Source organism: Prionailurus viverrinus, chromosome C1 (genome assembly GCF_022837055.1).
Source record: "Prionailurus viverrinus isolate Anna chromosome C1, UM_Priviv_1.0, whole genome shotgun sequence".
Taxonomy (NCBI): domain Eukaryota; kingdom Metazoa; phylum Chordata; class Mammalia; order Carnivora; family Felidae; genus Prionailurus; species Prionailurus viverrinus.
The window spans coordinates 123,107,750-123,132,948 of NC_062568.1; positions in this window are offsets into that span (position 1 = coordinate 123,107,750).

Below are 25,199 nucleotides of genomic sequence, written 5' to 3' on the forward strand. Positions count from 1 at the left end.
AACAGAGAGTGCACCTTAGTGTAAACTATGGGCTTTGGTTAATAACAGCTGTATCAACATTGGCTCATCGATTGTCACAAACGCCACACACCAGTGTGAGGTTAGTAACAGGACAAACTGTACAGCAGGATGGGCTGGGAGATGTATGGAAACTCTGAACTCTCTGCCCAATTTTTCTATAAATCTAAAACTGCTCCAAAAATAAACGTTATTAATTAAAAAAACTCACCTAGATTCTATCATTCTACAGTCAATTTTATTTGTTGGAGGAGATATTTCATAGGGCTATGATCTCATAATAACAGGTGAGGCTGAGTCATGAAATACTATTTATTCTCTGAAGAGAAGCTCATTAGTGTCCCTCTTCCCAGAAGACTTGTGTGGCCTGGTGAAAACCATTTATTACCAGTAATTTATTATTTAACTGCACACTTGTCAGTTTGAGTGAAAATTATCAGACGTGTCTCTTATTGAGAAAGTGGTTAGTAGTTAATGGAAAAAGACTATGTGCTCAAGAAAGAAGTCGTTAGAAAAACCTGAACAAATATATCAACAAGAGCAAATGTTTATTAACTTCTCATCAAGTGGCAAATTTTACGGGTACGTTAAAAGAAGTATAAGATGTGACTCTTACCCATAAAATGACAATCTCAGTGATAAGCTCAGATGTATATACATATGAGTAAGACTGCATTTGTCATTTAAAAATGAATTACTGAATACTCATTAGGTGCCAGACACTGATTAAGTCCCTGAAGAAAAAACCTCTTACTCTTGTGGAGGTTACGTTTTAATGGTAAAAATCAGACAGTAGGCTAGAGAAAAAAATAAAATAATTTTATTAGTAATAAATGCTATGAAGGAAATAAGATGGGGCAGTGTGATAGCAATCTGGAGTGAGAACTGGCTTAGATTTTGTGCTCCAGAAAGGCCTCACAGAGCAGGTGACATCTGAATGAGATCTGCATGTAAAACAGATTATATATCAGTATTATAGGCTACATCGTGGGTGGGGTGGGAAGGGAGTTTCTCATTTTTTTCCCCTCATTGCTATACCCACAGGGAGAGAATTGAAGCCAGAACTCTACGTCCTCTACTTTTTCCTCTCCACAGTGGAGAGGGGTGACTTATCTGATTCCTTATGATCTAAGAGTTAAGAACTTCCTTGACTAATATTTACTTGTGGGAGGAATCACTGTACCTAAAGGCAGGAAATGGATTCTACAAGACCTCTTTCACTATCTGAGCCTGAGAATGGCAGGCTTTTCCAGTTGGCTGGAAGGAACCACATGTCACCAGAATCTTCCCTCTAATTCTCTCTGCATGTCAGCCTCTCTGTTGGCGATGGCAGGTAACTCAGGCTGGGTCTCGCTCTTTTTTTTCTTTTCTTTTCTTTTCTTTTCTTTTCTTTTCTTTTCTTTTCTTTTCTCTTCTCTTTTCTTTTCTTTTCTTTTCTTCTCTTCTCTTCTCTTCTCTTTTCTTTTCTTTTCTTTTCTTTTCTCTTTTTTTAAGATTTATTTATTTTTGAGAGAGAAAGCACAAGTGGGGAAGGGGCAGAGAGATGGGAGGACAGCAGATCCGAAGTGGACTCTGTGCTGACAGCAGAGAGCCCCATGTGGGGCTCAAACTCACAAGCCATGGGATCATGACTTGAGCCGAAGTAGGGCTCAACCCACTGAGCCACCCAAGTGCCCCCATTTCCCTCTGTTTTCAATTAAGGGGGAGGAACAGGAAATCCCAGTTCAGACTCAGGCCTAAATGCCTGCTTATACACCATAGCTTATCAATGCAGTTTATATAACACAGTTTGCTAAGTTGAACTTTATTTCCTGTTTGGCTAGTAAAACTTTGCATATATTTCTGGAAAGGAGGAGTAGTGAGTAATACCCTGAGTCCTGAGAAATAAAGGAAGCTTTTAAAGAAAGAAAGAACAAAAATTGCCAACAAGAAAAGAATGGTTTGAAGATACAACACTTACTTTCCAATTGTCGGCAAGTACTTTACTGACACTACATCAATCTTCATACATTATGTCTATCAGTTATAAATTTGGGTAATACTAACAATACACTTTGAGAGAAAAAAAAAGAGACTTTCTTTACAATGCCATCTTAAGACCACAAACTTTGAATTTACACCATGGTTTGTTGTTTACTAGTTGTGTTGAGCAAGGTACACAATCTCTCTATGCCCATTTTCCATTAGGAAAACAGGGCTACTACTCTTATTTTGAAAGATTTATGTGAGGATTAAAAATTGTGATGATTGTCCAGGGCTCCTTGTTAGCTCAGTCTGTTGAACATTTGATTATTGATTTTGGCTCAGGTCACAATCCCAGGGATGTGGGATTGAGCCCTACATGGGGCTCAAGCATTGAGCCTGCTTGAGATTCTCTCTCTCTCCCTCTGCCCCTCCCTCAGGCACACACATTCTCTCCTTCCCTCTCTCTCTCTCAAAAATTGTCATGATTATCTTAACATTGCCTGACACTATTACTCAGCAAATGGTAGCTAATGATAAGTTATCAGGAATAGGCTCAAGAGTTCCCAGCTCCTGAATATGCTGGCTCCATGTATATTAGAAAGATGTGCATAAATTGACTGGAATAGAATTCTAGGGACTATCACTCTTCAGGAATGCACAGACCATCCATCTATCTATTCACTTATTCACTCATTCATTCAAGAAATGGTGAGTATCTACTAAGCATGGTGTAGACTCAAAGCTAAAGAAGGCATGATCACTTATCTTCAGGAATTTCGAAGCCAGTAGGGAAGTTATAGGCTCACAACCAATGACAGAATGCAGAATGCATTAAGAATTTTAATATTAAGAATGAAAATGCTATAAGATATCTGAAAACAGGAAAACAACTTCTTTGTGGCCAACATCTATAGCAGGAGTTAATGTTTGTGGTGAGCCACTGTATATCACTCAAGAGGATTAGGTATCCTCCCTTAAAAACTCCTGGTGCCAATCCTAGAGGTCAGAACAGTGGTTTCAAGTAGCACACAGGTATTCACAACAAACAGAGGAGAGCCTGGGTGGCTCAGTCTATTGGGCATCCGACTTTGGCTCAGGTCATGATCTTGCATCTCCTGGGTCTGAGCCCCGCATTGGGCTGTGTGCTGACAGCTCAGAGTCTGGAGCCTGCTTCTCTGCCCCTCTCTCTCTGCCCCTCCCCAACTCACACTGTCTCTCTCTCTCTCTCTCTCTCTCTCTCAAAAATAAATAAACATTTTAAAAAATGAAAAAAAACAAACAAACAAGTAGAACCATAACTTTTTTCCTCCACGTCACTATTGTACAATACTCCATTCCAGTTTTTCTCAGAACCAGCATTAAGTCAGGAGTCCTTTGGAGTCTTTGAGGTATTTTATTACCAATGAAATTCTAAATTTAAATACTTTGTCATGTTACATTTTCAAATTTTATTTCATGGGTAATTTGTTACAATGAGTGCTTTAGTTTGAGTTTCTTGGAGAAGTGAGCTATGTAAATATGAAAAGTTATTTTTGAGAAAGATTTACTTAGTAACAAAAAAAGAAGACACCTCCAATTCCTTATGTTTTAAAAAATGAAAATTTTAAATGAAGGATTGGACTTTATCTTTCACTTTTTAGGAGTCACAAAGAAAGAATACATTGAAACTGAAACTGTACTTGGAAAAAAAAATTCTCTCATTCAAAACTTTAGTCCTTGGGAGATTTTTTATTCATGTCATAAGCCATGATTGATTTGACTTGTTATCCTTATAATGTTAATATTTATATCATTTCCATTAAGTTATTTATATTTTAAATAAAGCAATCTTGGGGCACCTGGGTAGCTCCATCAATTGAGCATCTGACTCTTGATTTTGGCTCAGGTCATGATCCCAGAATCATGAGATCAAGCCCTCCATTGGGTTCCCTGCTGAGCATGGAACTTACTTGAGATTCTCTCTCTCTCTCTCTCTCTCTCTCTCTCTCTCTCTCTCTCCCTCTCCCTCTCTCTCTCTCTCTCTCTCTCTGTCTGCTCTTCTTCTGCATGTTCTTTCTCTCTTTCTAAAATAAAAACAAAAATTTTAAAAAGAAATAGAGAAAGCTATCTTAAAATTACCTGTTGGATTCATACAGAATAATTTCTAGGAGAATAAACTGAGTCTGCGGGTAAACTTCTAGCTGTATGGATTTGTATCATCATCATTATTGGAGAATTCAAAGGATTTTGAACACGTAGATTTTCCACTGCTGATATTAACTCAGACAGGCAAGCAAAAGTACAGGTCTGGAGGCAGTAAGTTACTTAGGTTCTTAGTACTTAGATGTCACTTAGGTTCCCATTCTGTGACACAGAGTGATAGTTTGCCTAATAGGGGTGTTTTAAGTGACCCTGAATCAATTAGCTACAATTCTCAGTATATAGTGTATTGGTTGAAAGTGTTATTTCTGGAGTCAGACTGGCTGGACTCAGATTTTGGCCTTGTCCATAGTATGAGTAAGACCTTTGGAGAGTTACTTAAAATTTCTATGCGTCACTTTTCTTATCTATAAAACAGGAGACAGGGGGATAACTGATTTCACCTCATGCAGTTTAGGTATACAAGAACTAAATGAGAAAACCACTAGGAGCAGTAGCAGGCACATAACAAGTGTTAATTCTCAACGGTCGCCAAAAGCTCTACATGATGGTAGACCAAAATGTTCTGGTCACCAATGCCAATGTTCGGGAGGTGTTTTTTTTTTGTTGTTGTTGTTTTGTTTTTTTTTTTTCCTACATATCAACTAGCAATTCTTGGACTCCAGCTTGGTGTTCTACAATTCACCTCGCTCCTGACACTATCTATGCAGAGATAGCATCAGATTAGGTTAAGGTTAAGGGTTAGGGGTTCAGTCCTACAAGACTTGTCCCCCACTCGACCCCACAGATTATCACCTGTGCTTCTGACTAAAGGCTATAGATCAAAGCTTCCAAAGATTCTCTCCTTGGGCTTGATTAACTTATTAGAGCAAATCACAGAACTCAGAGAAATATTTTACTTAGTAGATCACTGGTTTATCATAAAAGAATATAACTTAGGAACAACAATATGGAAGAGCTGCATAGGGCAAGTTATGGGGAAAGGATGTAGAGTTTCTGTGCACTCTCCAAGTACATCTCCCTGCATCTCCAAGTGTTCACCATCCTGGAAGTTCTCTGAGCTCTGGGGTTTTAAGAGACTTCATTACCCAGGCATGACTGGTTAAATCATTGACCATTGGCAATTGATTCCATCTTCAGGCCCTCTACCCTCTCAGGAGTTCAGGAGGGTGACTGAAAGTTCCAGCCCTTTAATCACTTGGCTGGGTCCTCTGGCAACCAACACCCATCTTTAGATGCTTTCCAAAAGTCACTTCATTAACATACAAAAAGACACCCTAGAAGCTGTAGGCCCTTAGAAAATTCCAATGGTTTTATGAGGTCTGTGCCAGAAACTGAAACAAAGACCAAATATATATTTCTTATTATAAATCACAATATCACATTATCATTACCTCTGTTCTTTTTTATATTGATTTATTTATATTGAGAGAGACAGAGAGAATGAGTGGGGTCAGGGCAGAGAGAGAGGGAAAGAGAGAATCTCAGATGGGATCCCACTATCAGCACAGAGTCAGACAGGGACTCAGTCTCAGGAACCAATCTCACGAACTATGAGATCATGACCTGAACCAAAACCGAGTCGGATGCTCAACTGACTGAGCCATCCAGGCATTCCATTACCCCTGTTCTATAGATAAAAAGACCGAAGAGTGTAAAGGTAAAATGATTTGCCCCTACCTACACACAGTGTTTAGAAGGTAGCAACATATGGACCTGAAGAGTCTGACCCTAAAGCTCATTCAAGGCAGAAAGAGGATAAATAACAAGTTTGAGTTTTTCAAGTTGCTTTTACTGAAGCGCTGGTTCCCTCGTATGAAACAATCCCTGGATGTCTCATACTTGTTAATACACATTTCATGCTACAGTTGGAAGAGGAAAGTGCTGGAATGATACACATAGAGGATAAAAAGTGTCAGGATGTTATTTTAGAAATATAGCGATTTAAGTGAAGGAGAGAAGTGGCTGTATAGTATAGCTCAAGGAAATAAGCATGCCAGCATGGTATATTATTGCATGCCAGCCCATCTGAGCTAGAGATAAGTCCAAAAAGTAAGTAATGTATTCCTTTTCCTGCTAGCTTTAGGATAAATGTTGATTAGAAACTTAGAATTTTATGAATATAAAATTGTGGTATTTACTATGTTCTTGCCACTTGCCCTTTACTCACTGAAGAATTTTCAGTAGTGTATATTGTAGTGTTTCCAGTAGTAAGCACTGATGGTGATACCCTCTTAACTCGTGGCCCCAAACTCTAAAAAGTCTAACCAAAAGAAGAAAAAGTATGGTTATCTTTGTAAGAGAGTATTACTGTAAATAGACCAAATGTTGTACAGTATAATTTTTTTGGAAGGAGAGCACTGGGGAAGAAGGACAGACTTGAGGTAAATGAGTACAATAAACATACACTTTTGACCAATCATTTTAATCATTTTAATCATTTAAAGTGCATTTAAATGTGTAAATGCACTTATGCATTTTCTAAGTTCTGTTGAAGTCCTGGTCAGTCGTTAGGTCTCCCTGATCTCAAAGATGCCATTCACTACTAAGGAATTCCATGTATGCTGAGTTCCATGCTGAATCATCTGGAAAACACATTGCATAGCACAATAAAAAGACAGAAAAATTAGTATTATTGAGAAAGTCCTTTCAGCAAAGACTGGGTAGCTGTGTCAAAATGCATTTCTCTTTCTTTCTGAGCACACAGATTAACTACATTTTCTAGTTTCCCTTTCAGGTAAGTATGTTCATGTGACTTCTGCTCCCTGGAAGATGGGCAAGAGTGATATATGTTACTTCCAACCTTGGTTTATGGCAATCTCCTTTTTGATTCTCTACTTTTTCCTCCCCCTCTGCTGGATGAATGGAAAGGTAGGAGAAGCCACAGACAGAATGACCCTAGGTTCAAGAATGATGGCATGGCCAGAGCAACCACTGAATCCCAATGCCAATTGGACTTCATGTGAAAAAGAAATTAATTCCTCTTGTGTTAAGTCTTTGAGATTTGGGGGTTAATCTGTTACCTGTGGTGGAAATGGTGATAAGCCTTTTTCGAGAAGATTCTTCTTTAGCAATGAAGGACTTATTTCCAGGGAGTGCTACCAACAGACAGTCCCCAGTTGTCAGCCACCTTTGAGAATACCTGAACTGAATAGTTTTCTGTGTCCAAGGTCATACTCATTCTAGGACTAGATCCCATCCAATGACTGGTGAACAAGTGGGTAAAAAGTCTCCTGGTCCCCTCAACTCAAGTTGCGATAACTCTAAAAGCCATCTTGGCAGCAAAGCACTCTAAGGCGTGAGCTGAGGACTTTGTTGAGACTTCATTATAGAAAAATTTCTTGTACCCAATCCCGCTTTTATCTTTTTCCTTCCATAGGTGTTGATGCCAAGAACACTCCCTATATAGGAATGTCCTGCACGGTAATCTCCATCAGAGTGTGCAAGGAGTTAACGGCAATAAAAGCATCCCAGATACACATTCTTTTATATGGGCTTGGCACCTTTTTCCAAATAGTATCTCTTTGCATAGCAAGGATTTTAATACTTATTTAGAACTCAAATCTTTCCTTTTTTTGGGCCTTAGCTATATAACACAAATGAAAAATGAAAATCTTAAATTAATTCAAGACTAATTTCAGGCAGTGTCTTATAGGTTTCATCTGAGACTAGTTTCTGAGTGACCTAACTGAAAACCCAAATCTCCTACTTGCTAGTGGGGGACATTAGAGATCTTCTTAACCTCTTTGACCTTCAGCATCTTCATCTACAAAAAAGGGATAATATTAGTATCTATTCACAGGGCTATTGTGAGAATTAAATACAAGAATATATTTAGAACAGTCAGCACAGTGCCTAGAGCATAATATATGCTTAATTATGACAGGCTATTCGTATCTAGTCTTAGTTTACCTTTTAGCCTGATTTATTCTTACTTCCCATATTGACAAACTTGGCTAACTTGCTGCCCAATTACACAATCCTGTGCTCTCATACTGGAAACATTTTTCCTTTACATATTTTGCTCATCCTTCAGGATCTACCTCAACTGCATTCTCCTTAGGAATTCTTGGTACCTCTATCTGGGTAAAAGATGTCCCTCTCCCAAGTCCCATAACAATTTACCTTCACTTGTTATATGACATCTTCATGTCATCTGTGCTACTAGATTGTAAGCAGCTCAAAGTCAAGTCCCATGTCTGGTTTATCTTTATATTCACTGAAGCACTTGCACAGTTCTCTGCATAAACTAAAAGCTCGATAAATATTCATTGCATAACTGCATGAATGAGTTAGGTCAACACAGTGGCCTCACCTGAAATTTGCATATATGCAAAACCGAATTCCAACCCATAATTATCAAGAGCAGAGTCTTATATCAGAGTTGCATTGTTGGATAGGATATCATGGTTTCCAACAGAAAAAATCCTCGTAGAGTGCCAACATACTGCTATTATTACTCTTTTAGAAGGAATCTAAATGCAGATAAAGTTAGAATCAAGCAAATATGAAATACCAGTAAAATCATTTATTTACCTATCACATACTTATATTGGCTTGTATTATGTAACAGACATTTTTCTGAGAACTTCATAAATATTAAATCATTTCATCTTTGTGACAACCCTGTTGTTAATCTCTTTACATAGATGAACAAACTGAGGTACAGAGAGGTTAAGTAATTTGCTTAAGAATACTCGGACAAAAAAATGGCAGAGCCAGGTACTAAAGCCTGTGTCTTTCACTGTTACAATGTGCAGCCTTTTACCTCTTTAGAGTCAATGTCATGGTACTACATTAAGATTTGCTGTTGCTTTCCCTGCTTTTGTCTCATGCTAAAATCATTTTCTATTGGGTATGAGGATTATATATCAGCCACCGTACACTGGATTACTGACAGGTAGAGTTCATCCTTTATGTGATTGGTTGGTAAAAGGTAAGTCAGGAAAATGACCAAACAAAAGGAGTACCTGAAATTACAATCAGTGCCAGGTGCACAGTAGGCAGGCTAAAAATATGCTTCTTGAAAGTACAAATTAGACAAGAAGAGATTGTGTTCTTGTTAGTGAGCCATAAAGTAATCCCAGATGTATTTGGGTAGTTAGCTACAGACTCATATGCTTAAAACTTTATGTCTTATTTAAAAAAATAAATCAATGAGCAATGTGCTTAGCGTTTAGATATAACCTTTAAGTCTCAATCTAAAAATATACTAATTTTATCACTGAATAAGTGTTTGGAAATCACATGTCTAAGAGGAGTCAGGCTTCTCAGAAAGGAGACATTGCTCTCCTATAACTAATAATATAATTATAATACAATGGATTTTAATCATTCCAGAAGAAAAAAAATATAACTGTAGGAAAAACAGGAATGTAATGCTCAGGAAACAAAGAAATTCCCAAAAGAATATATACAGTATGACACACTTTTTATATAGTTCTAAAGCAAGTGTTCATCTATATGTGATAAAGGAGAAACAAAAAACAGCAAAGCAAGGGAATGATAAAAACAAAATTCAGTATAGAGGTTACTGTGGCACAGCGAGGAAGGGGAGGTGTAGAATAAGAAGTAATGCAGAGATAGATATAAGTCACTGGCAATACTCTATCCTTAGCTGGTTTGATGAATTCATTGAAACCCATTCAGTAGGGGCGCCTGGGTGGTGGAGTCGGTTAAGCGTCCGACTTCAGCCAGGTCACGATCTCGCGGTCCGAGAGTTCGAGCCCCGCGTCGGGCTCTGGGCTGATGGCTCGGAGCCTGGAGCCTGTTTCCGATTCTGTGTCTCCCTCTCTCTCTGCCCCTCCCCCGTTCATGCTCTGTCTCTCTCTGTCCCAAAAATAAATAAACGTTGAAAAAAAAATTAAAAAAAAAAAAAAAGAAACCCATTCAGTAAATAAATGTACAAATAATCAGACAAATCAAATTCAAAAGGACATTAATAACCGATAATGATAATGTTCATGAACCAAGGATTATGATTAATCCATTTCTATGCTCCTAATATAATAACAATAAAAAGTAAACTTCCCCAAAATAAATTTATAAATATATTTTACATATTTACATATTACATAAATATAAATATATTCAACATATTTTTCAATGTGTCAGGGGCCCATAAAGCTGAGACAGGTCAGTGTCTTATCAATTTTAATGGTTAATAACAATTTCATATGGGAAGAGGAGTGGTTTGATAAAGCCTAGACAAAGAAAAATGTAATAAACACATTCATTTATCCCTCTGTTGATCTACTCAACAACTTTTTATTGAGCACTAACTCTTGCTCTGGAACAATTTTGTGGGTAGTGGATAAAGTGGAAGACATGTAAAGATGAATACAACGAATTCATTCATTCTGCTATTCATTCAATGAGGCTTTACAGGTTATCTATTATATAATAGGCAGTCACTTCCATGCTGGTGATATAGTGATTAATAAGATAGACTGTATATGCTTGCATTCTGGTGGTTAAGTCAGATATTCTTTAGGTCATTACTATAAAGTATGATGCGTGTTATGATACAGAACAACAGGGTGCTAACAGAATGCCATGGGAACAGAAAGAATGTTACTATTCACCTAATGCCTATGAAAATCACAAGGAAGATGATATAGAGAAAGATCTTAAAGGCTGAATACAAGTTTACCAGGTAGAGATGAAAACAGATATTCCAGGTAGGTAGGCCAGAATGTAGAAAGCATGAAAATGAGACAAAAAGGTAGCAGATTGTTTTTTAGTAAATGCTTAGTTTGATACAGCTAGGACATGGAACACATAGGGGAAAATAAGGGTTCTGAGAGAAGCTGAAACTGGAGAGAGGATTTGGGGTACATTTTTGAAACAGATTATATGCTATGCTAAAGGATGATGTGTCACGCCAAAGTGATGAACTTTATTTTCCAGACAATAGAGAAATACAGATATTTAAAAAGAGAGAAGGTTGGAGTGGGGGAGAAACAGAGAACTCAGGAAGCAGTGGAAATTATCCAGGAAAGACTTGTAAATAATTCATATTTCTGGGTCTTTGCTATTTAAGGGTATGTCTACAGAGACAATGTCTCTAACATTTTAACAAAGAGCTCACATTCTGTCTAAGAAATCAATTGTATGTGTGCCCATGTATGTATGTGTGTGTTTGGGTAGGGGAGGTATGTAAAGTGAACAATTACCCAAAACAAACAAACAAAAAATTATTAAGCCACAACACGATGCTATGTGTCTAAATGCCTCATTTAAGAAATACAGCCAGTCCTGGGGCATCTGGATGGCTCAGTCAGTTAAGTATCTGACTTCAGCTCAGGTCATGATCTCACGGCTCATGGGTTCAAGCTCCATGTTGGAGCTCCATGTCAGCTGTGCTGACAGCTCAGAGCCTGGAGCCTGCTTCAGATTCTGTGTCTCCCTCTCTCTCTGCCCCTCCCCTGCTCACACCCTGTCTCTCTCTGTCTCTCAAAAATGAATAAAAACTTAAAAAAATATATAAAAAAAGAAATATAGCCAGTCCTTCCATAGGATCAGGAAGAGAGAAGTTTAGGCTGGAAGGATGATTTGAGTGCAAAAATTATTTTCAAGATGAGAGAAGACTTAAGTATGCTTGAAGAAAAACCCAATGAAGACAGAGAAACAGGAGCCACTAAGAGAGATGAGATAAAATGGGAGCAAGTTTCTCAGGAATTGAAAGTTTTGGGATTTATTACTGAGGTGAAGTTAGATACGAGAAAAGATTTCTGCTCCCGTGAAGTGATAAAAGGATGAGTAGATAGGGATAATGATCAACATTTGGGAAATTGAGGGGCAGGGTGGTTACGGAGCTCAGTATCCTTAATAAAGTCTGAAATGAGGCTGTCTGCTAAGACAGAAGTGGTAAGATTTTAAATGTTGAAGAATTCCGTGACTATGGTGTCAAGGTGTCAATAGTAATCAAGTTTCTTAATAGTTTATTCTTTGAGCTATTGAACAACCAGTGACAGTGAAAAGTAGCAGGGCTGATGAATGGGAGGAAGTAGCAGAATACATTGTAAAGAAGTTATTAGAGGCCTCTAAAGAAGAAAACCATGAGACAATGAGGTCTAGGATATGGTGAAGCTTGTGCATGAATGACACAAGGCACGGGAAGCTGTTGGCTGATTCATGGAAGGGTCACTAAGTGACATCGAAAGTTGAATTGATCATGATGTGGATGTAAAAATCAATACAAATGTAAAGAAAGATTAGGCTAGAAAGAAAATGTGTATACAGTTTGTTCAATTAAAATTAGTTCTTGTGTGGTTTTAGGAAAATGTGGTAATAAAGTAAGACCATTGTAAAATGTATTGGAATATTAAATTTTTTTTCAACGTTTTTTATTTATTTTTGGGACAGAGAGAGACAGAGCATGAACGGGGGAGGGGCAGAGAGACAGGGAGACACAGAATCGGAAACAGGCTCCAGGCTCTGAGCCATCAGCCCAGAGCCTGACGCGGGGCTCGAACTCACGGACCGCGAGATTGTGACCTGGCTGAAGTCGGACGCTTAACCGACTGCGCCACCCAGGCGCCCCTGAAATGTATTGGAATTTTTAAAAGGAATTGTGGATCACAGAAATTTTCAAAAGTTGAGAGTAGCTAAGTTTTTTTATGTTTTGAGAGAGAGAGAGAGAGAGAGCGCGAGTGAGCATGGACTCAGGGGAGGGGAAGAGGGAGAGAGGATCTTAATCTGGCTTCATGCTCAGTGCCTCAGTGTGGAGCCCAATGTGGGGCTCCATCCCATGGCCCTGGGATCATAACCTGAGCCCAAATCATGAGTTAGATACGCAGCCAACTAAGCCACCCTGGTGCCCTGAGAGTAGCTTTTTTTAATCTCTGTTCATATCTAGCTTCCTTACCCCTCAAACTAGATTCTTCTTTATATAATCAAGATCATATGTTTAAATGGACTTCTATTTTAATTTCTTTAATAAAATTTTCGTGAATGAAACCTATGTAAATACATAAGCAGGTGATGAGTAGTACAGTTAACTACTTATCTCATGGTTCACTATCACCTTTGATCCATACACATCCCCTTCCTTGTTTCATTTATTTAATGATTCTATTGTATCTCCATTCCAAACTCCCATCTTCCTCCCTTTCTCCACCATAGGCAAATTTTCACACATATACATGTATCTTTTTGTTGGCACATACTCTTGCAAAATGTGTGTTTTTGTTTTGTTAGTATACAATTTTAATTAGTATAAGTAGCATTGTATAACATATTTTATTCAGCCTCTGCTTTTCAGTCTGAGCAATGCCTTTAAATCTATCCATGTTGCTATGATTACATCAAAGACGTTGCTTTTAATGGTGCATTAAACTCCATGGTGTGCATTCAAAACATTTTACCTATTGCTCTCCCAGTAATAGACACTCAAGTTTGCCTCCACAAACAACACTGCAGGGAATATCCTTGCACATGTCCCCTTTGGGACTTATGTACAAGCTTCTTGGGGATATATAGCCAAAATAGAATTGGAAATGGTAAGTTGTACACATACTATTTTGACTGTGCAGAGCCAGATTGTTCTCCAGAATAGCTGCTCTAGTTCACACTCCCAACAATAATGCTGAAGATTCCTGCAGCCCCACATTACTGCCAACACTTGGCATTACCACCTTTCTAGTTTGTGCTGAACTAATAGGTTTAGATTGATTTCTTATTCTGGCTTTAATTTGCATGTCTGATTACTAGAATGTTTTAACATCTCTTCACATGCTTCATAAATTTTGGGATTTTCTGTTTCGTATTACTTGTATCCTTTTTCCTATTAGATAATTTTTTTCTTAGCTAATTTTTAGGAGTTCCTTGTGTATTTTGATTATAAGTGTCTTGTCAGTTTTGGACATTGCAAACATTTTTTCCCATTCTATCATCTCTTTCTTGATTTTGTATATAATATTCTTGTTGATCAGATATCTTTCACTTCAGTTCAATCACACTGGAAGAGGAATGGGTCAACAAACTACTCTGCTTCTTTAGAATTTAAAATTTTGAACTTAGGGGGCGTCTGGGTGGCTCAGTTGGTTAAGCATCTGATTTTGGTTTAGGTCATGATCTCGTGATTCATGAGTTCGAGCCCCACATTGGACTCTCTGCTGTCAGCTCAGAGCCTAGAGCCTGCTTAGGATTCTGTGTCTCCCTCTTTCTCTGCCCTCCCCCTCTTGTGCTCCATCTCTCTCTCTCTCTCTCTCTCAAAAATAAATAAAAACATTAAAAAAATTTAAAAAAAATAAATTTTTGAACTTAAAAACAAAAAGACTGAGTTGAATTTTGAGATACATTGATGACAGCATGGTCTGCTACTGAAATTCCATAACTTGTTCCTATCTTTTACCTTCAGGGGCCTATTTTTATTTTGAACTCTTCCTTGAAATCTGTGAGATATCTTAATGTCTTTTCAATAAGTTCTGTTTTTGCTGAGGTAAGCCAGAATTGCTTTTTATTGCTTACAATCAGAAGAACTTTTACTAATACAGAACATGACACAACTGAATGACAAAATGGCGTCTCCAGGACCAGCGTTCATACTGTAGTCCTGCAAGCCCTTGTGACTGATGAATTTCCAACCACCATGAGGTGTTTCCCTCATAAGCCATTCAAATAGAGAACAAATGGTATATTCTCACAGGGTAAACCTTCTGTTATTGATAAATGGAATTCCCACCCAGTTCCATAATCACAGTTTGTTATGAACACATACACAATAAAAGTATGAGAATTTGATCATTTACTAGTACTAACTACATTTTTAATGATGAATTTAAAATGTAATTCCAAAGGTCTTTCTTAATAGACCTCTGAATAAGCTAAGTTTTCTTGTTTTTTGGTGACCTATTAATCTGGGCAGCACTTGCCTCATCAGCTGCGTCTTTCTAAATATGGATGTACTTAGACAGTAAATACATCCTCTTCCCAGCACAAGCTTAGTGTCCTATCAAAGGATCAATTATGCTCCTGCAAGGGGGCAATGCATTACTAAATAATGTCAAAAATGTGATTGCCTTACAGAATAAAGACAGAACAATATTTATGTAAGAAGTGCTCAAGGAATGCAGTTTTTTTTAAAATTTCTGTTCCTTAACTGGTAATTGAAATATGCCTAGATCCTAAAATAGAGATTCCTGAGAACAGATGTTATTATAATTTTGTCAAGGACAACAGTTTGGATTTTTGTTGCATTACAGGAAATGAATCTTTCAGGTCAGTGTAAATGAGAATTCTTTTATTCTTTTATTCTAGCACTTCTCAAACTTTGTCAGTCAAGACATTTTGATGAAAGAGTTCTGGGCAGGGCCCAGGAATCTGTATGTTTAATTAGCACCCTAAGTTGTTCTTAGGAAGGTGGTCCATGTCCTGCCCAAGAGGAATTCTGTTTTAAACTATCAGAGTTGATTGGAGTGAATATTTTGGGGAGGCATATGATATAAACTATCACGAATTTATTACATCTATCTAGAATTTTAGAAAATTAGCTTGGAGGCTAAGCTGCAAAAGTCTCATATTCCTCATCTATTAATATAACAAGGTTGCTGGGAAAATTAGATGTGATAGTGTATCTATCACTACACTGACTTTTATTCACTTTTTCACTTAGCCAAAAGTTACTTGAATTTCTACCATGGTAAAGTCAACTTGAAATATATAAGGCATACAGATATTATAAAATGTAATCCTTGACTTCAAGGAGTTCATGATATACTAACTAGTAGGTGACAGACACTTAAGAATTAACAGGAAATGAAAATTTAGTATGGTAAGTGCTATGATTGGAGAAATATACTATTATGAAGTGCTTTATAGGAGCATCTGATCTATATCTTGAGGTATAAGAAGGGGTGTCTAACCTGATAACTGAATTCTTTTTCATTGCTGAGTAGTATTCCATTGTGGATGGAACTGGAGGGTATTATTATTTTTTTATTTAAAAAAATTTTTTTTTTCAACGTTTATTTATTTTTGGGACAGAGAGAGACAGAGCATGAACGGGGGAGGGGCAGAGAGAGAGGGAGACACAGAATCGGAAACAGGCTCCAGGCTCTGAGCCATCAGCCCAGAGCCCGACGTGGGGCTCGAACTCACGGACCGCGAGATCGTGACCTGGCTGAAGTCGGACGCTTAACCGACTGCGCCACCCAGGCGCCCCAGAACTGGAGGGTATTATGATAAGTGAAATAAGTCATTCAGAGAAAGACAGATATCATATGTTTTCACTCATATGTGGAATGTGAGAAACTTAACAGAAGACCATGGGGGAAGGCAAGGGGAAAAAATAGTTACAAACAGAGAGGGAGGCAAACCATAAGAGACTCTTGAACTCTTAAACCATAAGAGTTCTCTTACAGAGAACAAACTGAGGGTTGTTGGGAGGGCATGAGGGGAGAGGAAATGGGTGATGGGCATTGAGGAGGACACTTGTTGGGATGGGCACTGGGAATCTACTCCCGAAGCCAAGAGCACCTTGTATACACTGTATGTTAGCTAACTTGACAATAAATTATATTAAAAAAATAAATTGATAACTGAAATATAAAATGTGGTCAGGCAGATGAAGAGGGAACTAGAGTAGTGCATACAGAAAGAATTGCATCCTAGGAGACTTGGCAGTAACGGAGAGAACAGCATAGTTGAAAAATCTGAATGTGTTACTAAAGTCTAGCATAAGGGGAGAATCGTATTGAGAGAAAATGCTGGCAAGGTGAACAGGAAGCAGGAGCTGTGGATCATGCTGAACGATTTGGGCTTTATTCTTCAAGCTGGTGTTTTGGAAGGTGTTTTACAAGGGAGGGACACAATCAGATTTATGTTTTAGAAGACCACTCAAGCTCTAGTATAGAGAATAGATTTGTAGAGGGCTAAGACTGCAGGTAAGGGTACTGACTGATTTGAGAGGAGATGGAGGCCTGAATTAGGATACCTGGGGGGATAAAGAAAGATGGGCAGATCAGAGAGATATAAATCAAGTAGAGTCAATAGCACTTAGATACTTGTAACCTCAGAGTCTTGTGCAGTGATCTACATACATAGATGGCACTCAAAAAGATATTGGTTGGATGAGTTAGGAAAGTACTTCTTAAAGAGGATGGTAAAGCTGGGCTGTGACAAGTTTTATCTATTTATTAGACACATCTTCCTGGATTTTTAACCAGGTCTTCAAACTCAGTGTTTCCATACCTGCATCTATCCTTGCCATTATTTACTTCTCTTTCTGACTGTTTCCCGCCTAGATCTGGTATTAATCTTCTTCCATTCACCCAAGGCTGGGAATCATTTACCTCTGTATCTCCAGTGCCTAACACACAGTACTTTGTCTGGGTTTGGATTGAAGAAATAGCTCCATAAATTCACCTAAGCTCAAACGTCACTATAAGTGAAGCTGACCCACTCACATCAAATTAGTGGCCAAAGACTTGAGCTTACCTTTACAACATTTCATAAATTCACCTCTTTTTTCCACTATTGCTAGTTTCTGGTTTGCTTGTTGGTTTGGTTAGACATACTCATATGTCTATCTCTAAGCTGCTCCCTCTTCAATACATTTAATACAGCTGCCAGATAAATATTTCCAAAAGACAGTTTTTGTTATGGGTCTCCTCTACTTAGTGACTTCCTCACCATTCTAGCCTGTCATAATCCTCCCTGATTTTCCTTCCTATCTTCTCTTCCTTTTCTCCTATTACCATCTCCCTACCCTCCAGAACCCCCATGCCCCATCACACCAGACTTCTTCAGTCATGATGGTGTTACCACAGTTTCTCAAAATGCCCTACACCTTGTCACATCTATATCTTGTTTTGTTCTTTTCCTCAGAATTCTCTTCATTTCAGACTACTTGAACCCATCCTTCCTTGAAAGTCCAGGTCTCAGACATGTCTTTTCCATAGAGACTTCTAGGTATCTTCCCAGATAGCAATGACTCTTCTTCTCTAAGCTCTAAGAACATTTTCATTTGCGTATGTCTTATGCTTCATGTCACTTTCTTTTAAATAGTTATTCATGTTCCTATTTTACTTCCCTTTATATACTGTATATATGGCATGGATTGTATGTGTTTCTTCTTTCTGACAGAATTTGATGAAACTAGCTCATAAAGCATTTAGGTTAGCTTACAAAAAAAGCTTGCAGTCAGTAGTAGCTGGTATTGTCAATTACTTATCTGGAAAATGAAAATTACGATAATACCTACCTCATAGTATAATTAGGAGGATTAAATAAGTTAGTGCATGGGAATCTCTTTGAGTAACACTTGGTATATTGTAAGTACTCAAAAATATTAACCGTTATCATTATTATTGTTATTTTTTATTAGTATTATTTTCAGATGTTTCACAGAGTAAGATTATATTGAATTTATAGTCAACTGAAAGCCTCAGGATGTTTTCACATGAAGAGCTGTTAAGTCAGTTCTTTGTGATCTCATACTATGAACAAAATAAGTTCAGACCTTGCTGTGCTTTGGTTCCTTTTTGAAGGTTGATGGGAAATTCCAAGGTGAACCAGACTTAATGCCTGTGGCCTTTATCCACAGTACTGAGAATGGAATATCAAGGTGAAGAGAAATAGCAATTTGATTCCAGGTTTTGCATTGAAATGGATCGGGCACTGTGCTGCTTTTTATATAGTGCTGGAGCCGCCTTTCCACTCGGCATTTGGTTTTCTAGAGAAAGAAATGTATAAAGACAGAAATTTGCTTAGGGGCTAGTTATTTCATTTTATTATTTTTTTATTTTTTGACATTGCTGGCTGTTCTAGTAGGGCTTACGGAGCTATCCACCTTTGAATTTAGAATTAGCTTGTTGCCTGCTTTCATAATTGTTAGCCGAACTGGCTCACCAAGCACTTTCACATACATTACCTCATTTGATTTTTCATAACAGCCTCACAGAGTAGGGATTATCATTTTTCTTATTTTACTAATAAGGAAACTGAGCACATTTGTAACTCACACAGTGTTATCTCAAAGGTTCACATTTGGGTTTTCTGGCTCTAAAGTCGAAAATTGAGGGACATCTGGGTGGTTCAGTCGGTTGGGCATCCGGCTTCAGCTCAGGTCATGATCTCATGGTTCCTGAGTTTGAGCCCCGTGTCGCACTCTGTGTTGACAGCTGGAAGCCTGGAGCCTGCTTTGAATTCTGTGTCTCCCTCCCAATCTCTCTGCCCCTCCGCTGCTTGTGCTCGCTCTCTCTCTCTCTCTCTCTCGCTCTCAAAAATAAATAATAAAAACTTTGTTAATCTAAAATTGAGAGGTGAGTTATTTACTATAAGGACAAACAACTTCAAGCATCCATCTGTTTCAGGGATTCCTAGAATAGGTTGTGGGGAGAACAATGAGTGAGGAAGAAAGGAAATGTTTACTTTATGGGCATGATGCTAGGCACTGCTCATTCATCATTCCATGGTGTCCTACCCATAGAAGATACAGAAGCTGGGAAGAGGGAAAGTTCACTAACTTAGCAGGCTCCAGACTATGTACAGGCGATATGCTCATTAAAGCTCAGAGCACTTCTGGTGTTAAAAGTGTACAAAGTGATAGTTAAAAGCAGCTCAGGGGCACCTGGGTAGCTCAGTCGATTAAGTATCTGACTTCAGCTCAGGTCATACCTCACAGTTTGAGAGTCTGAGCTCCACGTTGGGCTCTGTGCTGACAGCTGAGAACCTGGAACCTGTTTCAGATTCTGTGTTTCCCTCTCTCTCTCTGTCCCCTCACGGCTCATGCTCTGTCTCTGCCTCTAAAAAATAAATAAAAACATTTAAAAAAAATTAAAAAAAAAAGCAGCTCAAAATGATTCAAAGTTCTCAGGCCAAGTTCTCTTATTAAATACCATTTTTAACATTGGTTCTGTGAAAGGTGAGCTGGTTATGATTTTAAGCCTAGGATGCATAGGACAGGATTTCCCTGGCAGCAGCTGGAGGGGCAAGATACCGTGGCTTTGGCCAGAGCCGTGTGTGTACTTAATGGTAATTAAAAAAATCTGTATCCACAAGCCCAGTGCTATTTGTTTTCTATTTTCTTTGTTAGCACTTGCAGGAATCCTAACAGAATATCTTTTGGAAAATATGTATTTTTTTCCTCTCTCTTACTAACTCAAACAATGATGGTCTTCTAGGAAAAGGATCATCATGGACCAAATTTACTTACTAATTATTTTAAGCTACTCAAAACACTTCCAAATTAGAATTTAAATAAAGATTTTAATGTTTCTGATTTAAGCAGATGTAAGGAAAACTTATAAATGTGTTATTCTTCCCTAAACTTATGTAAAAATTGCCCAAACTTCCTCTATGGGATGAACAGTCTTCAAACTTTTTATGTAAACCATTTATGTTGTTTATGTATTTCAGAGAGACAAATTTTGCATTCAGTATATATGCACATCTACCCATTTCATGATGAACATATCAATACTTCATATTTGTAATAGCTTTTTAAATAATATAATTATTTGGTTTTATATTTCAGTTATGTCGTGTGTGTGTGTGTTTTTTTTCCTACCTTATTTTTCAAAAATCTAAAGGAAAGAGGAGGTATATCTGTTATTTGTGGCTGGATGGCATTACATGAATATTTTAAAAGCAAGTTATAGGAATCTCTTAGAAACTTATGCAACAGGTATATGTTTATTATTCAATGCCTTCATGAAAAAATAGATTTTTCAACTCCCGAGGTTATACTGGTGAACATAATTTAAAATAAAACCTGAGAAAAGTAAAAGAGATTAAATAAATATTCATGAAAATGCCCTCTTCAGGAAATAGGGTCATTTGAACAGTCTATTCCATTAAAAATCGCTTTATTTCACTTAAATTGGTTACCTCGCAGGAAAGGAAGACATAAGAATACTAAAGGATTGATTCTGAAATTTGGACCAAAGAAATGACTTTGAAATCTCTCCATTGCATTAGCCAGATGGAATTTATCACACCAAAAAATCTAGAACCGACCAGTTGTTTCAACTTATATAACTTGGAAGAGTACCAACAATCTATTTAAGTGCTATGTCAATTGTATGAAAAATTAGCATTTTTATTAATATATAAATATTGATAAACTGCAAATTAATTTGAATTTTTAGAGCATTGGGGTGATCTAAAATTAGCAATTGCCTAACTGTGACTTACTAACAATCACTTACAATGATCATTAAAATTAATTCACAATCAGAACAACACAGAACCTGTGAAATCATTAACATCACTTGATTTTTATTTATGACAACCACTAGAAATTAAACCAAATCATGTTTAATCTAAAGAAATATATTTGGAACTATAACATTTATTATCAGATATTGGTAACCATACTTATTCATCAACTATTATGATGTTTGTAAATTCAATCTGAACAATTTACAACTGTTACATGAATGGCTTCTCAGACATATGCTTATCCCAGCACCCAATTTTGCACTCTCTCTCTCTCTGTTACTTTAATTGCTGCTTTGGTCTAAATGTTTGTATCCCCTCAAAACTGATATGTTGAGGGGTGCCTGGGTGGCTCGGTCAGTTGAGCATTTGACTCTTGACTTTGGCTCAGGTGATGATTCCAGGGTCATGGGTGGATCCCCATCTTGGGCTCCACGCTGAGCGAGGAGCCTGCTTAAGATTCTTTTCCTTTCCCTCTGATCCTCTCCCCCACTCTCTGTCTCTCTCTCTCTTTCTCTCTCTCTCAAAAATGAAAAAAATAAATAAACAAAATTTATATGTTGAAATCCTAATGCTTAAAGTGATGATATTAGGGGGTGGGGGCCTTTGGGAGATGCTTAAGTCACAAGAGTGGAGTACTCACAGATGGGATTTTTGTAATTATAAAAGAGACCCCAGAGCTCCCTAACCCCTTCCACCAAGTGCAGACACAGCAAGAAGGTGGCAGTCTGCAACCTGGAAACTGACCACGCTGGTACTCTGATCTTAGACTTCCAACCTCCAGAACTGAGAAAAAAGTTTCTGTTGTTTGTAAGCCACCCAGTTTATGGTATTTTGTTATAGCTGCCCAAACAGACAAAGAGGATAACAAGTCAAATCCATCATGCGTCAGTGACATTATCCAACCCCTTGGGAGCTACTGAAAGAATCAAGGAAAAGGTAGGGTAGATGAGATTATTCTGCACCATGAATACTCAACTTGTGTTCTAGAACCAGCAGTATCAGCATCATCTGACAGTTTGTTAGAAATGCAAATCCTAGGCCCCATTCTGGACCTATTGAATAAAAACCCCTGATGATTCATGTGCAAAATAAAGCTTGCAAAGCACTGTTCTAGGAGATGCCTCAAATACTTCACAAGCTGAGTTGGTACCAGATTTTTTTTTTTTTTGGCTTTCTTTATTTTAAATTCCAGTAGAGTTAACATACAGTTTTATATTAGTTTCAGGTGTGCAATACAGTGATTCACTTTTCTATTCCTGACAGTAGTTTGGTCAACTGAACTTGAATGTTAGAATGGTCTAGGGTTTACCTAGTGCAAATCTATGATTGTTCCTGGAAAGGATTATTTATTGAAAGTATTTTATGTCTTTGCTTTTTCAAACAACAAGATGTTTTCTACCCACATCTGAAGAGTGACATGGAACTTGGACAGATCTGACCTTGAGAGATTCCTAGATTTCACCCTGTGTTGATTTGCATCCAGCCCTTAACAAGAAGGTGGAAATACAGAAAACCTTTTTTTTTTTTTTTTTTACTACTCCTATGGTGTTCTCAGAAGACACTGAATGCTCTTAAGCTGAATATTTTAACCCTATGGTTTCCCAGAGATTTTGGACTTTATGGGCTGTTTGCTTTGTATTGCTTATATTCTCATTTTTTGGAGACTGAAGCTTTTGAATGCATTGCTACTTCATTCTCTGACTTTGTGAAGATTGAAGAGGAAAAGGAACTAATATATTTTCAAAACTTGAGAAGCATAAATATAGCACATAGTGACTAGCTGGGATGGATGAAAGAAATAGGGGTTGAAAACAGCTACTTATGAGGGTCACACAGGCAAAATATATGTATGAAGCAGGCAGAGAATCAGGCAATGGGAAGTTAAACAGACCAGGGTAAACCAGAGAGAGCATGTCCAGTGTGTACAAGACAGCCACTGCTCAGCTCCACCTGATTGCAGTCAGGCAGTTATAAGAGCAAGCATTGCCATATCATTTGATAGAAGCATGAAATCTGAATGTTCACATGGCATCTCTCAATGTTTTAAAATATAGTACAGGCAAAGAGGAATGTGTCTGATGGCCAGATTCAGTCCAGAGGTTTCTAGTTTGCCACCTCTAGAGAAACAAATTCCTGTAATAGATTCCAATAATTATTGGTTTCTTCTCTAAGGACATTATTCCTTTTATACGTTATAAAATCATTTTGTGTTCATTCTTATCCCATTTTCTTTTTGTTTTGTCTTTAAGGAGAAGAACAATGACTGCCATCCATCATCAGCATAAAAATGCAATGCGTTTTAAAATTTGAGCCACCCCACAGAGAACTTATTAATCTCCCAGTGAAATGATACCAACATATTCTCATAATATCGCTCACATACAATTTTCTCAGGATTTTTGCTGAGGGGATTTGATGGAACCCTGTTTGAGACAAAAAGAGAGGGCTGTGTCTTTTCTCAGTGGGGTGTCTTTAAAACACTAAAGGAACTCCTGGTGGATCTGAAAGCTTTTGATATGCTTAAATTTGCTTAATTATCCCTAATACTGAATGCTTAGTCAAAACATATTGTCATATAGTGAACAACCTCAAAGACTGTTCCTTATAATGGCAATTGCTTTGGATAATGAATGAGCTGAAACTGTCAAGCCTTCTGTGTTCCCATATACATCCATATTGGTATAAACAGAGGTCTTCAGGGGCACCTGGGTGGCTCAGTGCGTTAAGCGTCTGACTTTAGCTCAGGTCATGGTCTCAGTTTGTGAGTTCGAGCCCTGTGTCAGGCTCTGTGCTGACAGCTTGGAGCCTGGAGCCTGCTTTGGATTCTGTCTCCTTCTCTCTCTGCCCCTACTACTTGTGCTCTCTCTGTCTCTCAAAAATAAATAAATGAAAAAAAAATAAACAGAGTCTTCAGAAAGTGAATTTTGGTTTTTATAAGTTGATGGTACGCTAACTTGGTGTCCTTCTGCATTAGATATTTTATCTGTATGTAAAACCTACTTCTTTGTTAAACGATTGATGCCATTGTTTATCAGAATCTTTTAGTCCTACTCAATCTTTTACCCTGTAACAACAATTTGAAAGCTTCTACAGAAAACCAAATAAAAATGGTTATTACTTCAAAGTATCAGGGCAGAGTTTAAACAAGAGAACTTTAAATTTTTATCTAAACCCAAAGTCCTCCACTTGCATTATTATTTGTAGTTTAATTTTTTTTAAGAAAAAAAGAGAAACTATTTGTATTTTTAGCAATCTGGGAGCAACAATGGTTCCCGTTAGAAGAGGTTCCTAAGTCATTAGGAAACAAGTTTTCTTTATTCATATTTGCATTTGAAGAAGGCAGTACAATGCCTGGCACTTGGCAGTGACCCACTGAAGAGCTGAATGATTAATGGGAGCCGGCCTGCTCCTTGGGCAGATTCCTGTCAAGGCCTGGTAGACCTGAGATGAATGTGGAAAGCCCATCAGCAGAGGCTGCCTTTCCAAAGTAGAAGAATCCCTCAGGCTGATCTTTCCAATTCTAGTAGAAGTGGGAGAAGGGTGAGATTCAGTGAGATTGTGGTGAATGTCTTTACTCAAGGATCTCATATTTTATATTCTTGTAGGAGGTGTTTTTTTTTAAGGAACTTATTCAAACCCACTCACACATTTATATTAAAAGTTATGTTAATTGCCAAGCAAATAATATTTCAAATTTAGAAATCCCACTCATTCCTAATTATAGCTGTCAGAATGGCAGGGCTTTGTGAACCAAGTAGCAAACATGGAAAAGCCTTCCCAGTAAATCAATAAAGTGGAACAGTTTTAGAGATATGTAATTAATTATTTAGCACAAGGAAACACTATGCAGCTTGTACTGTGTCTATGTACAATTGCATAGATTCTTTTCTTTCTAATAGAATGCTAATTGT